Source organism: Ricinus communis, chromosome 8 (assembly GCF_019578655.1).
Source record: "Ricinus communis isolate WT05 ecotype wild-type chromosome 8, ASM1957865v1, whole genome shotgun sequence".
Taxonomy (NCBI): domain Eukaryota; kingdom Viridiplantae; phylum Streptophyta; class Magnoliopsida; order Malpighiales; family Euphorbiaceae; genus Ricinus; species Ricinus communis.
The window spans coordinates 27,659,546-27,677,820 of record NC_063263.1 but is presented as its reverse complement, the minus strand read 5'-3'; the positions used below and the strand labels follow the sequence as shown (position 1 = coordinate 27,677,820).

The following is an 18,275-nucleotide window of genomic DNA, read 5'->3' as shown; positions in this document are numbered from 1 at the left end:
GTTATTTAATTGTTTTTCGAATTGTCGAATTTTAACTTAGAACGTTGATAATATCATATGCATGTGTTTCTTAAATAATGATTCAATTAATGATGTTGCGAACCAACTGCACCTAATACCACACCTAAAAGTGAGATTTTGAGCCAGTTGAGCATTCATTATGCTTATGCTCTTTATATTTCTTGTTTGAGTGTGCATTGTACTTGACTTTGCTTCTAGAACTTGCTTTGTAATGCATGTTGAAGTTACATGAATATTGTGAATACCATGAGATGATTTGGGCGATTTAGGATTCCCCACATTTGACCAAAAGCCTACCACCTTATGTTTCCATTAGTTAGCCAATTTTTGAGCCTTAACCTTTTCTTCATAATCTACACCTATACACTTCAATTATACCATTCTTTACATTTATCTTTCCTTTACCCTTATGCTGGAATTTCTTTCTGTGATATGTTCGACTTGATGTGGGATTAAAATGCTAGTTGCTATGTTGGTAAATTCACTAAATCTTTTTGATATTTTAAATGCTCCCCTTGATCCAATTTGTATTTGTTATTCTTTATGTTTATTCGAGTTGTATGCAGCGGTCGCTAATAAGCTGCTAGTTCATTATTATAAAAAAAAAAGAGAAAAAGAAGAAGAAGAAGAAAAAAAAAGAATATATAATAAACAAATCTCTTTAATTATTTTTTTATTGGATTTAGAGCATTTGCGAGCGTTATTCTATGAAGTAGGGATTTTAGTGAATGATTCTTTTCGTGATCTTAGGCATTTAATCCTTTGAGCATATAATATTGTTTATCGCACGAATTCCAGCATTTTCATACTTCTGTCCAAATCTCCGTACCTTTACCCTAGCCCCATTACAACCTTGGTAAAGACCCTTTGATTTTGGTATTTACTTATTCACAGTAGCGAAGATATGATTTATGAGCAAGCTTATGGTGAGCGGGTCTTGTGCATTTGCTTTGAGGGATTTGTTATTCACCTAATATACACTTTGAGCGACTTGAGTGATCTCTGTGAGGCATTGGTTCATGATGTTTGTGTTGAGTTGTCATTTAAGTTACTCATGCATTAATATTATTTCCATTCTTTGTTAATGATTTGTAATTTGATTTATGATTGAGTATCCTTTGAGATGTGTTGAATACTCTTTGTTGTGGACTAGGGGCATAAACTGAAAGGAATTGCTAACTGTAGTTTTATGAGGTGAGTTGTTAATTGCTTGAGGACAAGCAATAGCTTAAGTGTGGGGTAATTTGATGAGCATAGTTTTATACATATTTGCTTGCATATTATTGCGTATGTTCTTAGCAATTATTATGCTTTTATCCCCAGATCACCCGTGTTTTATGTTCTTTTGTATTTCAGGAACATTTATAGGACCATCATCGGTGTTTAAGCAATTATAGATCAATACGTGTGGAAACGGACGAGAATTCATCAAGATCGGACAAGAGCCCGCGTTGCACACATTGAGCACGGCCTAGACTCTGGCCGTGACCAACCATCAAAACGGCATGGACTCCGGCCGTGCTGGTCAGCACGGACTTGACCACGGCCGTGCTGAGTTAAATATATAAGAAAAAATGAATTTTTCTAAGGGAGAGAGAGGACAAAGAGTGATATTGAGCCCTAGTGGCTGGTTCGGTTTATGCACAATACTGAGTGCGAGAGAGAGTTGCAGTGAGTAAGAATCCCGGAATCGTAAGATTCCGAGTGCAAAACAGTAGTGGAGCAATTCAAGAGGCAGTTTGGGAGATTAATCAAAGTGTAGATCCAGATTTGGAGCAGTTCATCCAATTCGAGAGAAAAGGGTGTACATGTTTTATTTTCATTATTCTTTCATTGTAATTGATTTCCTAGATTGTTTTAAATATGAACATGTTTAGCTAGACTGATTTAATCCATTGGGATTTCTTTACTATGTTGGCTTGATATTATATTGTTGGATTGTTTGAGTTGGTTTTGTATTCTTCTTGTTTTCAGTATTAATAAGATTATGCATTATTCATGAGACGTTGTGAATTGTGATGTTTAGATTGCTTTATGAGATTGAGAAATCCGTTTGGCAATTGGAATTTTGAATAACAAGAACTGGTTAATAATCGCTTAGAGATAAGGATAATTAACTAGCCGGATTAAGAATTAACAAAGCTTAATAGAGGCGGATTAAAGCTTAAAGCTAATTTAAGAATCAATCGTTAGGAAGAGATTCCAACTTCAGGTTATTAGGTTTAGGAATTCGGTTATCTCGAGAGAGAAACCGAATTGAGTTAAGAATAAATCTGCCCACGGGTAGCATAATTAGACTCACCGATCCTTTATCTTTTGTTTGATTGCCAACTAGTTTAGATTCTCTTTGGGTTTATCTTCTTGTCTTGATTATTTCACTTATCAATTACTCCTGCATCTCCCTCGGAACTTAGCTCGTAGTTAATAGTTAGTTTAGAATTTATTCATCATCCATTTTAGGTTAATATAACAAAGAACAAAGGAGTAACTCTGGGCTTTTGCTTTCCCGAGGAATACGACCTTGATACTCGCCATTAGTGCTAGACTGCATCGATAGGTACACTGCCTTAGATTGTAGTTAACACGAGTAGCACACATCATTCCTCTTGCTCAAATTGAAACCAATCAACGAACCTCACCCCATCTTCAATCTTTGAAGGAAATCCAGTTGAAACCCTGGTCCAAGTCTCCTTTTTCCTTGGTTTCAGCTCAGAGAACCCTTAGAAAGAGAAAAATTTGGGTTTGGGACGTTCTCCCCCTGTTCTTTTTTCTTGCCTCTCTTCTTTCTTTTAATTAATTCATCCCGTCGCCGCGAACATGGCTGTGTTTATGCTCGTGTTGGGAACACGGGCTGGTGTTGATGGGCATGTTTGGAACACGGCCCCGTGCTAATGCCCGTGTTACTCTCTATGGTCGTGCTCCCTAACGCCTCTTCTTCTTTAATGTCGAATACACCTAACACGACCCATTTTTATGCCCGTGTTGGGAACACGGCCAGTGTTAAAACCAACACGGCCCTGTTCAGATTAGGGATGTGCGAACTCGACTTGTTTCGGCAACTTTGACGTCTAATTCTACTCCAATTCTTCCCTTTATCACTCTTTGACTTCTTTTGGACCTAAAGCACACAAACAAACGCATAGGGTAAGTGTTGGGACCAATTCATATCCAAATTTACATAATATTAGCCTTAAAAACCCCATTTAGATGTGTGTATTCTACGCACATCAGCCGTGGTGGAGGCCGTGGTGGCTACATAAAACGTGCCAAAAGGCACTCTTGGAAGGCAGCTAGTTGGCAATTCAGCACGGCCAGAGTCCAGGCCGTGCTCAACCCTCGGGGTGCGAGTCCTCGCCCAATTTGATGGATTTTGGTCCGTAATCACACGTATTCCCCTCGATTGTTGATGGTGTCCTTCGAAAATGACCTGAAACGAGAAAGGAAACAAAAGACAGGTGATTCTAGCATAAAACGGGACAATCATGCATAAAAATGTAAACAATCGGGCATGAAAACATGTGTAGTATGATGCCTATCAGTAGTCTAGAGTAATCATGTTTGCCTCTTCCTTTTCTAGTTTTATCTCCATGTTCAAGGAGTCATCCTGCACATAAGCATCATCGTCAAACATAGTAGATAAACCAAAAAATTTCTCACCCAAACGCAAAGTGACGACGCTCATATGTTCCTCGGATTAAGTATGTTTGATGGAGTTTCCCATTGTTCTGCCGCTAGTAACTTGAAGATCAAGCCTACTTGATGCTCTATGTTCTCAATCGGGGCTTGTTGACTTTCAAATACACTCTCTGCTTGTTAGAATCTATCCTCAAGACTTGTAAAGAACCTCATCATCAGCTCCTCTGAAACTAACTCTTCATCTTGAGTTGAAGGTGCAAGATTAGGCTGCTGATGTAGTTGCTCAAATCTTGGTGGTTCTTGGACATCTAAGCTCCATCCAAAGGGTGAATGAGCACTCCATTCTTGATTGTAGGTGCTTTTGTATGAGTTATTTAGCCAGCTTTCTATAGAGTTCACCTGTTCACAGTTATAAGAACAATGAGCAAAATCACTACATAATGGACAATCATTACTTAAATGTAAACCATAACAAACTTCACAAAAAACTTGAGATGAAAGGATAGGAGTGGAGAGTTGATTGGTCGCCCAGTAAAACGATTCCGTTAGAGCTTCTAAGGCTGCACGGGTATCCCAATTTTTAGCACTCTCTTGGTTCCTGATCCCATTCTCCAACGCGTCATACAAAGAGTTTGAATTTAGCATTGAACCCCCTTATCATTCACTACTTGAATCATACTTAAACTAAATAAATATGTACAAAAGAAAAATAAATAAATAAATAATTAAATAAAAATGGCTAAAGTAACAAATAGCAAATTTCACTTTAGTTTTCAAACAGTCCCCGGCAACGACGCTAAAAACTTGATGGGCTACTTATGCAACCTACACCTAAGGCAGTGAACCTATCGATGCGGCCTAGCACTAGTGAGTATTAAGGTCGTATCCCTGGAGATCGGGTGAACCTAGAGTTACTACTGTTCACTATGTTATCTAGTCTGAAATAGAGTGTGAAAAGTCTAAATTAATTAACTAATGATTATGAATACAAATAAAGGCATAAACAGCAACTGACAATCGAAAGACAACTGCAACAAAAGAGGCAAACCCAAAGGGGACCTAAGTGATGGAATTCTAAAGGTTGATTTTATAAATTACCAATCTTGCTTACCCGCGCCTAAATCCTAAATCAAACTCGGTTCCTCTCTCGAGCTTACCAACTTCATAAACCTGCACTAACCTAATGGAATCTCTTCCTATCAGATTATTATAGATTAGCATTAAGTGTGATTTAGATATATTAAGAGTTGTTAATTCTTAATCCGGTGAGTGAATTAACCTTATCTCTAAGTGTTAACTACCAGTTCTTACTATTCAATTTCTAATTGTAACAAGCATTTCTCAATGTCAAGAAACAACCCCAAAGACAATTAATTCAATGTCTCAAATTAACTGAATAAAACTTTATTACTGAATAATAAAAAGATTACAAGAATGGCAATTACAAATCTAACAACTAAGCACAATCCATCACAATAAAGACCCCAACGAAAAGAAAATTGAAGGCATGTACACCCTTCTCTTTCAAGTTGGATGAGAAACCCTAATTTTCCAATCCAAAATATCAAACCCTAATTTGCCTCTTGAATGCTCCCAAATGTTGTTTTGATCTTCAAATCGATGTTGAAAAGAAGTGTAATCCTCCCTCAATAATGAACTTGATCTCCCAAGGTTGATAATTGAGGTCTAGAGAACAAGCGAATTGAGTGTATATTGGAATTAGGTCAGAGAAAATCGAGCCTCCACTCAGCACGAGCGGAGTCCAGCCGTGCTGAACCTAAAGGTTCCATTGTGTTGACCTCTTCCAGGCCATGCCCAAGCCAGTGCTGAGTCACCATGGGCCGTGGTGGAGGCCGTGGTGACTATGGAAACCGTGCCAAAAGGCACTCTTGGAAGGCAGCTAGTTGGCAATTCAGCACGGCCAGAGTCCAGGCCGTGCTCAACCCTCAGGGTGCTAGTCCTCGCGTAATTTGATGGATTTTGGTCCGTAATCACGTGTATTTCCCTCGATTATTGATAGTGTCCTTCGAAAATGACCTGAAACGAGAAAGGAAATAAAAGACAGGTGATTCTAACATAAAACGAGATAATCATGCATAAAAATGTAAACAATTGGGCATGAAAACATGTGTAGTATGATGCCTATCAAATCACCCCACACTTAAGCTTTTGCTTGTCCTCAAGCAATCAACAATCGATTGATTTTATGGACATTTGGATTGAATTGATCCCAACACTCATCCTATGCGTCTGTTTGAGTGCATTAGGTCCAAAAGAAGTCAAAGGATGATAAAGGGAAGAATTGGAGCATAATTGGACGCCGAAGCTGCCGAAACAAGCTAAGTACGAGCAAGAGGAAGCTGAACATGGCCGTGTTGGTTTCAACACTGCCGTGTTCCCAACACGTTCACCAACACGGCTGTGTTGGTGCATCAAACATCAAAGAAATAGAAGTTTTAGGGAGCACAGCCACATAGAGTAACACGGGCATCAACACGAGCCTGTGTTGGGAACACGGCCACCAACACGTCCGTGTTGGCGGCGACAGGGGGAATTAGTTAAAAGAAAGAAGAGAGGAAAGAAAAAGGAGAGCGGAGGAGAACGTCCCAAACCCTAACTTTTCTCTCCCTAAGGGTTTTCTGAGCTGAAACTGAGGAAAAAGGAGATTTGGATCAAGGTTTCAATCGGATTCCCTTCAAAGATCGAAGATTGGGCAAGGTTTGTTGATTGAATTTCAAATCGAGCAAGAAAAACAAGAATCGATTCAATTCGAGCAAGAGGAATTGGGGCTGTTTACTCTCATCCAAGGGTGTAATCGGGTTTTCTCTACCTTTACTCTTTGTTGTAATTGTATTCTTGTGTATTTTGATAATGAACATGATTAGCTAGATTGATTAAATCCATTGGGATTTCTTTACTATGTTGGCTTAGTATTATTTTGTTGGATTGTTTGGGTTAGTTTTGTATTCTTCTTGCTTTCAGTATTAATAAGATAATGCATTATTCATGAGACGTTGTGAATTGTGTGTTTAGATTGCTTTGTGTGATTGAGAAGTCCATTTGGCAATTGGAATTTTGAATAGCAAGAACTGGTTAATAATCGCTTAGAGATAAGGATAATTAACTAGTCGGATTAAGAATTAACAAAGCTTAATAGAGGCGGATTAAAGCTTAATGCTAATTTAAGAATCAATCGTTAGGGAGATATTCCAACTTTAGGTTATTAGGTTTAGGAATTCGGTTATCTCGAGAGAGAAACCAGATTCGGTTAAGAATTTGTCCACGGGTAGCATAATTAGACTCACCAATCCTTTATTTTTTGTTTGATTGCCAATTAGTTTAGGTTCCCTTTGGGTTTGCTTTCCTATCTTGGTTATTTTATTTATCAATTACTCCTGCATCTCCCTTAGAACTTAGCTTGTAGCTATTAGTTAGTTTAGAAATTATTCATCACTCATTTTAGGTTAAAATAATAAAGAACAAAGGAGTAACTCTAGGCTTTCACTTTCCCGAGGAATACGACCTTGATACTCACCATTAGTGCTAGACTGCATCGATAGGTACACTGCCTTAGATTGTAGCTAACACAATTTAGCCTATCACCCCACACTTAAGCTTTTGCTTGTCCTCAAGCAATCAACAACTCACTCCTCAAACAAATACCAAATAACTCAATCAAATACTTTGTAGAAAGTTAGCTCAAAACAAATCTCAAAACTCCGTAATGAATTTCCATAAAATCCCAAAATCACTAAATCCTTAAAAGAGAGAACAAAACTAATAAAACTGATATAACTAAAATGATAAACCATTCAAATTGAGAAATTGAGAAACATGCCTCACAAGATGTCATTCGAAAACACACAAGTGTATATTTGTGAAAGAGGATCGCCAAGCTCTCAATGCAAAAATACTAAAAAAAAGTGCTTACCATAAGATTGTTTATAGATCTAATCTCCACTACTGTGAAATAATCAATAATCATAATCAAAGGGTCTTGAGCCAGGTTGTAATGGGATTAAGGTAGGGTACAGAGAAATATGGAAAGTAGGCTAAAAGTTGCTGGAAAATTATGCAGGTAATGCAAGAAAATAGCCAAGGATCAAATGCTGTACTAAAAATGAACACTAAGTTGCTCCAACAATAAGATGATGCTTGAAACGAACTAAAAGAATACTAAATTCTCTTTTTTTATATATATATATACTATGTATAGATATTACAGCAGTTTATGTAGGAGCTGCTGTGGTTACTGACATAAACAATAAGAATGAATATCCAATTTTGAATTGAAGGGAGCATCTACGAAAAATCTAGCAACTTAGTGATTATATATAAAAAGAATGCAATTTGATCCAAAATGAAATGTAGCATAAACTTACATAATTTCCAGCAACAATGGTAGAAAGAATGGTAAAATGAATAGAAGTGATAAAGTGAGTGTCAAAGGTGAATTACAACGAAAGAAAAGGCTAAGGCTCAAAATTAGTTCACTATGGGAAAAACAGGGTTAGGCTTTTGGCCAAATTATGTAAATCCTAAGGGCCCAAATCATCTCATGACTATAAAAAATTCATGTAATCTCAAAAGGAATCACAAAGAAAGTTCTAGAAATAAAGATTCTGTGCAATGCTCGCTAAACAACAAGAAAAGGAGCATAAAAAATAATGATGCCCAATTTGGCTCAAAACCTCACCATTTGAGTGGGTCAAAATTGCATGAATTCTCAAACCAAAGTTTAAACAATCAATCATAGTAATAAGCAGCAATATTAATAGTGTTCTATTTCCGAGATAAAGTAAAATGGAAAAATTGGGGAAAAACGCCAGTTTTACCTGGCTCGAGTGAAATTAAGAGATTCGTTCATTTCCTTCTTCCAACAAGATTCGATAAAAGCTATAGGGGTATCTATTCAAAAGAGGAAAATCATTAACTACTTAATTGAAACAAAACTCAAGATAATAACAAACTAAGGTACCTACCCCACACTTAAGTATAACACTATCCACAATGTTAGAAAGATTAAAACTAGGTAAGCATATGACTCACACATCATAGTTATTGAAGATCATGCTTAGTTTTCAGAATGGGAAGCATAGTGTTTTACTAAAATAACTTAACATAACATAAACAAATGAAAGGAAATAACATAAAATTAAGCATACAAAAAGCAAGAAAATAAAATAAAATAAAATAAAGGAAAGAAAATAAAAAGAAAAAGGAAAAAAAAAGTTGCACAATTTTTTCTGCTAGGAGTCTACTGATGGTGTATCCTCACTGCTTGGACCTGCTTGAAGATGAGGAAGAGGGGGCTGTAGTGGATCAGGGTCCGTGAAGTAGCCTGCCAGATCGAACTCCATCTCATCGATGAGTCACTGATTTTGTGCTCTAGCGTCCATTAACTTTTTCATCTGCTCCACTAAGAAGTCTGTCTGGGTGGCCTGCCTCTCCAACCCGTTCATAAGATGCTGAAGCACGGTGTTCATTCCGCCAAGGTGTGCCCTAGTCTTCTCTTGAAACTGTGCAAATTGAGTATGGTGCTGCTATTATAGATAGTAGATTCGATCTAGTCGGTCAGCCAAAGCACTAATTTGAGCATTTGATGTCCCTGCAGAATAAGAGGATGAGGCTCCAGATGGAGGCATAAACACTCTAGCTGGGTTGGGGATCCTAACATCCGGGATCCCAGCCGACGGATCTTGGGCTCCTATAGCCGCTGCCTCTCTAGCCTCCCTGACTATGGTGTTCACAAGCCTGTACTCTATACCATGTGGGTGTCTAGTAGCCGTGATCATCTGCATGTTGATCATCTGTCTGATCCCTAGTGGTGTCATTCACCAATAATTGAGAGCTCTGACAAACAATTGTCCAATACGTCCAGTCTTTTGGCTAACCTAGTCACGTACGGGCCAAAATAACAATGCATCTTCTTCTGGGCGTCTACTATAAATGATCGGACTTGACGAGCCAACAAATATCCCAAGTCCAACTTCTTCTGATGTTGCATAGCCCAGAGGATGAAGACATCGGTCTGTGCCACCGCTCCAAAACTATCTCCTCTGCCTGTAATGGTGCAGGCTAATAAGGTATGGAGATAACGGAGCTGATCCAGAAGGCTAGACGCCTTAGACCTGCTTGGATAGTACGTTTCCGGCCTAAGTACCAATGAGTCCCACATGGTGTCGTAGGATATTGGGTGGATGTAGAGGCATCCCTGATACTCCTCCCCCGAGATCTCCTGTTCAGTCCATAATCCCAAATGCATGCCGAATTACGGGACTGACATTGAGAACTCCCTTTCCCCAAGTCTGAAATAAACTGAATCAGGCTGATGCTAGTTTGTGATCTGTTGCTGCAGGAAGAAGGTGCTGAGGAACTCAATTGTAAGTTCACGGTAGGTTGGTTCAATAATGTTAAAGAATCACGCATACGGCAGAGTCTCGAATAGAGTGCGCACATCCTGAACCAATCCCACTCTTTCTAGGGATGCGAAGTTGATGCAACGACCCGCCATCACTTGCTTCCATCTCATGACTTGGAACTGACTCTCATTTTATGCATTAGGGAATTTCCACAGTGGATGACGACCAGGTGCAGGTGGGTTCACAGCAGGTGCTCTTCGAGCTCGGACTAGTTGCTGTTGCGGTGCTGGTGCTGGTTCTGGTGATGTGGAGGAAGATGTTCCTTCGCCACGCGATCGCTTGCTGGTAGGAACTCGTTTTGGTTGCTTCTTACGGGATTGATCGTGGTCTGTCATATGACCTGATGCAATGAATCATTAGTTATTTGTATAAGTAATTAAGTTAATAAAAAATCCTACGGAAAATTGGACAGCATAACGGCTATGATTCGACTAACAGAAAACTTTAGACTTAACGAAAGACTAAAGCCTCAATCTCCTGCATAAACTAATTAACCGATATATTCCAAACTACTTTATCGTGCACCAACTAACGCAACTTTATTCAAACACTTATTCATAATAGAATGCCATAAATAAACTTTATTTCTGCAAACCCCACGCTTATCAATTTCATAATCAACTTCACAGCAAACATAACAACTAATATAAATTAAATCTAATTGAGGTCATCTTAAAGCAGTGCAACAACATAAAAACTACCAAAACATACTAGCATGTCCTAAATAAAGTATATGCATAAAAGAAAAACTAAATTAAAAACAAACAAAAGCAAAAAGTGAAGAGACTTACTTGGAATTGCCGAGAAAAGTAGGAAGGATGAGAGAAATAGAAGAAAACCACACCTTGGAGCTTTAGAAAAGGGGTAGGAAAAATTTTTGGAGGCCTTCTTTTTATAGGCACGGGGGTCAGCACAGCCTGGACTCAGCCCGTGCTGAGCCCTTATGCTTTGATGGTTCACCAATTTGGCACGGGCGGGGGCACGACTGTGCCCATCAGCACGGCCTGGTGTTGCTGCTCGTGATGCCTTCGGAAGCCGTGCTGAATGGTCGAAAATCCCTAAGTCTTCATGTGTCTTTCATCACGGGCTTGACTCAGGCCGTGCTGATAGGCACGGCCTGGTGTTGTAGTCCGTAATGGCCACAGAAACTGTGGTGAAGGGGAGGTTTCCGGGCTTTCCTTTACCATCTCGGGTCGCCGAGCTTCCTACCTTGATGTGTGATTTAACACTCTAAGATATGTTAGTCCTCCAAATTGCGTATGAGCATTGAGTAGGTTAACTGTTGCAAAACTCAAGAACAAACACATTCCAAGCAACATCTAGTAAAAAGGTTCAATAAACTAAAATCATCTCAAAATAAAACAAGCTAAAATTAAACTGAGATATCAAACTAGAGAAGTAAATAAATAATAAAAGATGTCCAAAAACTCAAAAAGCATAAATAGATTCGGGAATGCCTCCCGAAGGCGCTTCTTTTTGTTCGAGTTATCTAGCTGGACTCTGCAGTAGTATTCCTGCATCGCAGGCAAATTTAGAAGATGAGCTCAATGTAGGCTGGGGTTTGAGGCACATAAGCGCAAGGAGGATGTCCAATGTGTGCAGTAGATGACCAAGGATGTGCTCTCCATACCGAGTCGGGATGCCCATTTATCCACTCCAAATCCTGTCTAGGTAACCTGTCATAAACAAACTTGCAACTATCCTTCTCGGGTGTATCATAGTACAAAGTCTCAAATTGATACAAGTTGTTTTCTTCAGATGAATAAAACACATCAACAAGGAACGAGACATGTATATGGTTGCTTATCACATGCAAGACCAATTCCATCAATACTGTATATGGCATGAACATGGTCGGTGGGAGAACTATCAAATTGGGGTAAACTAAAAGTAACACAGTCATCCCCTACATTAAGTTCTAACTTTCCCTCAAATACGTCTATTTTAGCTCTAGCCGTGGCAAGGAAAGGTCTCCCCAAAATCAAGGGTACACCATGCTCATTATCCATATCCATAACCACAAAGTCCATAGGAAATATGAACTTTTCTACCTTGACTAGCACATTCTCCACAATCCCCCTAGGAAGCTTAATAGACCGGTCAGCTAATTGAATGCACATCCTAGTGGGTTTTACCTCCCCCATACCTAGCTTATTGAACAAACTAGTGGGCGTGACATTTATGCTAGCCCCCAAATCAGCTAATGCATCATCAACACACAAGTTACCTAAAGTGCAAGGAATAGTGAAACTCCCTGGATCGTGACGTTTCTCTGGCAACTTGCTCTAAAACACTGTTGAGCACTCTTCGTTAAGCTTAACATAGGCTACCTCTTCCAACTTCCTTTTTCTACTAAGTATGTCCTTTAAGAACTTGGCATACTTTGGCATCTGCTTCAATGCGTCAATAAAAGGCAAGTTAATATGCAGTTGTCTAAAAATATCCAAAAACTTACTGAACTGCTCTTGCGCTTCTGCTTGTTTGAGTTTATCAGGATAAGGAATCTTAGGCTGATATTCTCTGATTGGGATCGGTCTCACCTTTTCTCCCTCAGGTTCCTTAACCTTACTGCTCGCCTCAACCTGCAGATCAATAGTGGAGTCGTTAAAAACATGCTTAGAAGGAGCTGAAACTAACTTACCTAAACGCAAAGTGATGGCATTCACGTGCTCCCTCGGGTTAGACTCATTGGTGCTAGGGAGTGCTCCTTATTGCCTCTCAGACAACATCTTAGAGATTTGGCCAATCTGAGTCCAAGTTCTGAATCGAGGGTTGTTGATTCGTAAGTGCACTATCAGTTTGTTGGAATCTCATCTCCGTAGACGTCACAAACTTCATCATAAACTCCTCAAAATTTGACTTCTTTTCCGGTGGAGGGGGAGCTTGTGCAGGCCCAGCTGGCTGTTGTTGCGGCTGCTGATGAAGTCTCTGAAAACCTGGTGGACCCTGGGTATTATTGTTCCTCCAACTGAAGTTAGGATGATACGCCACCCAAGGTTGTATGTGTTGCTGTAAGGGCTGTTCTGCTGCCTTGGGGCATTCCCCATATAATCAACCTGCTCAACATCAGAAGACACAGCAGAAATAGATGGAAAAGTAGAAGAGGATGAAGTAAACATACCTCCCGCAGTACAGTTGGCACTGTAGTGCGGGCCACCATAAAACTCGCAGCTAACGTTCGCTGCATGAACCGGCATCTGGAATTGGTCAATCTTCTTGGTTAGAAGCTCCACCTGAGCTGCCAAGGCTGCTGTAGAATCCACTTGGTTGACCACTCCTTGTCTTCCTGGTCGGCTCCTAGAGGATTGCCATTGATAATTGTTCATGGCCATTTCCTCTATCAAGTTCTGAGCCTGCTCGGGCGTCTTACTGTTTAGCGCCCCACCTACTGTAGCATCCACCATCTGCCTCGTCGCAAGGTTCAACCTATTGTAGAAGGTTTGAACCTGCATCCACACTAGCAACCCGTGATGTAGGTAGCATCTCAAAAGGTCCTTAAACCTCTGCCATACATCGTACATGCTTTCATCATCAAACTGCACAAAAGAAGATGTATCATTTCTAAGTTTAGCAGTTTTAGCGAGGGGAAAATATTTATATAGAAATTTTTCGGCCAACGCCTTCCAGGTAGTAATTGTCTGCTGTGGAAGAGATTGCAACCATCTCTTTGCTCTGTCCCTCAAGGAAAATGGAAACAATCTTTGCCGAATGGCGTCATTGGTTGTTCCATTTATCTTGAATGTGCCACAAATCTCCAAAAAGTTGGAGATATATGCATTACGATCCTCGCTGGGCAATCCTCCAAACTGCATGCTCTGCTGGATCATCTGGATAACGTTGGCTTTTATCTCAAAATTGTTAGCCGCTACAGCAGGTCTGACTATACTAGTTTTCGTCGCATCCAAAGATGGTCGAGTAAACTCGTACATCATCCTCTGATCATCATCGGCCTGGGGGCTGTGGTTCTCCATCACGTTAGCTCTATGAACCTGAACTGTAACTCCGACCTCCTCCTCAGGGTCAGATAAGGGTTCTATGGGATTAGGGTTAGAGCTCTTGATCATAAACTACCTGAAACTTACAATCCAAACAATCACCAATCAACTAAAATAATAAAATAAAGAGTATAGAATAAATAAATAAACAGATAATGACTAAATTAACACAAAAATAATTCACTCTAGTTCATCATTACTTTTCCCCCGCAACAGCGCCAAAAACATGATAGGCTATTTATGTAGCTACAATCTAAGGCAGTGAACCTATCGATGTAGTCTAGCAGTAATGGCGAGTATCAATGTCGTATTCTCAGGAAAGTGAAAACTAATAGTTACTACTTCGTTCTTTGTTATCTAACCGAAAATATATGATGGATGAATTCTAAATTTGCTAATAACTAGAAAGTGAGTTCTAAATGAGATGCAAGAATGAATAAATGAAGAAAACAATCAAGACAAGAAATGCAAACCCAAAGGGAACCTAAACTAGTTAGCAATCAAACAAAAGATAACAGATTGATGAATCCAATTATGCTATCCGTGGACGAATTCTTAACTGAATTCGGTCTCCCTCTCGAGATAACTGAATTCCTGAACCTAAGAACCTAAAGTTGGAATCTCTTCCTAACGATCGATTATTAAGTTAGCATTGAGCTTTAATCCGCCTTTATTAAGCTTTGTTAATTCTTAATCTGGCTAGCCAATTACCCTTATCTCTAAGTGATCATTGACCAGTTCTTGCTATTCAAAATTCCAATTACTTAATGAATTTCTCAATTATATAAAGCAATCTAAGGAACACAATTCACAACGTTTCATGAATAATGCGATGCTTATTAATACTGAAAGCAAAAGAATACAAAAAAGGAACTCAAACAATCCAACAATTTTGTACTAAGCCAACATAATAAGGAAATCCTAATAGGTTTAATTGATCTAGCTACACATGTTCATGTCTAAAACAATTTGGAATTCAATAACAATGAAAGAATAAAGAATATGAAATAGATACACCCTTTTCCTTCGAATTGGATGAACAACTCAAAATCCCCAAATCTGATTGATGAACCTAAATTGCCTCTTAAATGCCTCCAAATCTCCTCTTGATCTTCAATTGGATGTTAAAACTAATGTAATTCTTCCTTCCATAGATGAAATAGCCCCCTAAAGTCGAGTATTGAAGTCTAGGAAAAGATGGCTTATGCATGTATATGTGAAACCAAGTCAGAAAATCTAACCACCTCCAAAAGAACTCAATTTTGCCTATATAAATGTTTCAGCATGGCTGTGCTCAAGCCTGTGCTAGTCAGCACGGCTGTGCCCAACCCTGTGATGGTCAGCACGGCCATGCTCACGCTTGTGCTGAACCTCCGAGTCCCGAAAAATCAGCCTCTTCTCTTTGACTGTGCCCTCGCCGGTGCTGAGCCACCACGGGCCGTGCTGGAGGCCGTGGTAGCCTCAGAAACCGTGCCACGCATTAGAGATGGCAATGATTAGAGCTAATATTGAGGACTTTGAGGCAACCTTGGCAAGGTTACTACATGGACTAAACAAGAACAATGCTGACTTAGTAAAACTTCATCTATGTCGACATGTTACTGATGGTTGCTATCTATGCAACTGCAATCTAAGGCAGTGTACCTATCGATGCAGTCTAGCACTAATGGCGAGTATTAAGGTCGTATTCCTCGGGAAAGTGAAAGCCCAAAGTTACTCCTTTGTTCTTTGTTATATTAACCTAAAATGAATGATGAATAATTTCAAAACTAACTAATAGCTACAAGCTAAATTCTAAGGGAGATGCAGGAGTAAATGGATAAATGAAACAACCAAGACAAGAAAGCAAACCGAAAGGGAACCTAAACTAGTTGGCAATCAAACAAAAGATACAAGATTGATGACTCCAATTATGCTACCCGTGGACGAATTCTTAACTGAATTTGGTTTCTCTCTCTCGATAACCGAATTCCTAAACCTAATAACCTAAAGTTGGAATCTCTTCCTAATGATTGATTCTTAAATTAACATTAAGCTTTAATCCGCCGCCTCTATTAAGCTTTGTTAATTCTTAATCCGGCTAGTTAATTATCCTTATCTCTAAGTGATTATTAACCAGTTCTTGCTACTCAAAATTCCAATTGCCAAATGGACTTCTCAATCACATAAAGCAATCTAAACACCACAATTCACAACGTCTCATGAATAATGCATTATCTTATTAATACTGAAAGCAAGAAGAATACAAAACTAACTCAAACAATCCAACAATATAACATTAAGCCAACATAGTAAAGAAATCCCAATGGATTTAATCAATCTAGCTAAACATGTTCATTATCAAAACCTACAAGAATTCAATTACAATAAAGAGTAAAGGTAGAGAAACCCGATTACACCCTTGGATGAGAGTAAACAGCCCCAATTCCTCTTGCTCAATCTTGAATCGATCCTTGTTCCTCTAGCTCAAATTGAAATCAATCAACAAACTTCACCCAATCTTTAATCTTTGAAGGGAATCCAATTGAAACCTTGGTCCAAGTCTCCTCTTTCCTTGGTTTCAGCTTAGAAAACCCTTAGAGAGAGAAAAATTAGAGTTTGGGACGTTCTCCCTGCCGTTTTTCCTTCTTTCCTCTTGCTCTTTGATGGGCTAAATTGTGTTAGCTACAATCTAAGGCAGTGTACCTATCGATGCAGTCTAGCACTAATGGCGAGTATCAAGGTCATATTCCTCGGGAAAGCGAAAGCCCAGAGTTACTTCTTTATTCTTTGTTATATTAACCTAAAATGGATGATGAATAATTTCTAAACTAACTATTAACTACAAGCTAAGTTCTAAGGGAGATGCAGGAGTAATTGATAAATGAAATAATCAAGACAAGAAGATAAACCCAAAGGGAATCTAAACTAGTTGGCAACCAAACAAAAGATAAAGGATCGGTGAGTCTAATTATGCTACCCGTGGACGCATTCTTAACCGAATTCGGTTTCTCTCTCTCGATAACCGAATTCCTAAACCTAATAACCTAAAGTTGGAATCTCTTCCTAACGATTGATTCTTAAATTAGCATTAAGCTTTAATCCGCCTCTATTAAGCTTTGTTAATTCTTAATCCGGCTAGTTAATTATCCTTATCTCTAAGCGATTATTAACCAGTTCTTGCTATTCAAAATTCCAATTGCCAAATGGACTTCTCAATCACATAAAGCAATCTAAACACACAATTCACAATGTCTCATGAATAATGCTATCTTATTAATACTGAAAGCAAGAAGAATACAAAACCAACTCAAACAATCCAACAATATAATATTAAGCCAATATAGTAAAGAAATCCCAATGGATTAAATCAGTCTAGCTAAACATGTTCATGTTTAAAACAATCTAGGAAATCAATTACAATTAAAGAATAATGAAAATAAAACATGTAAACCCTTTTCTCTCGAATTGGATGAACAGCTCCAAATCTGGATCTACACTTTGATTAATTTCCCAAACTGCCTCTTGAATTGCTCCACTACTGTTTTGCACTCGGAACCTTGCAATTTTGGGATTCTTACTCCCCGCAACTCTCTCTAACACTCAATACTGTGCAAAAACCGAACCAGCCCCCAGGGCTCTATGTCACTCCTTCCCCCTCTTTTTTCTCTCTAAAAAAAATTCATTTTTCTTATATATTTAACTCAGCACTGCCGTGGTCAAGGCCGTGCTGAAACTGTGGATCTCAGCAAGTAGGGTTTCACCACGGTTGTGTTGCTCCCCGTGTTGGCCACCACGGGCTGTGTTGCTCACCGTGTTGGCCACCACGTGCCGTGCTGAAGGCCGTGGTAGCTACGGAAACCGTGCCTAAAGTGCCAATTTCAAGAATCAAAGCCAATGGTTGAGCACGGCCAGAGTCTAGCTCGTGCTCAATGTATGCATTGCAGGCTCTTGTCCGATCTTGATGAATTCTCGTCTGTTTCCGCACGTATTGATCTATAATTGCTTAAACACCGATGACGGTTCTATAAATGTTCCTGAAATGCAAAAGAACACAAAACACGGGTGATATGGGAATAAAAGCACAATTATTGCTAAGAACATAAGCAATAATATGCAAGCAAATATGTGTAAAACTATGCTCATCAAATTACTCCACACTTAAGCTATTGCTTGTCCTTAAGCAATTAACAACTCACCCCATAAAACTACAGTTAGCAAT

General features: G+C 39.1%; 1 non-coding gene across 1 annotated transcript; it reads left to right on the top strand.

Moving 5' to 3' along the window:
- Positions 1-13,541: 13,541 nt before the first annotated feature.
- On the top strand, positions 13,542-13,648 carry LOC112535040. The gene has a single exon (XR_003079244.1). It is a non-coding gene; the product is annotated as a small nucleolar RNA R71 (small nucleolar RNA).
- The last annotated feature ends 4,627 nt before the right edge of the window (positions 13,649-18,275 follow it).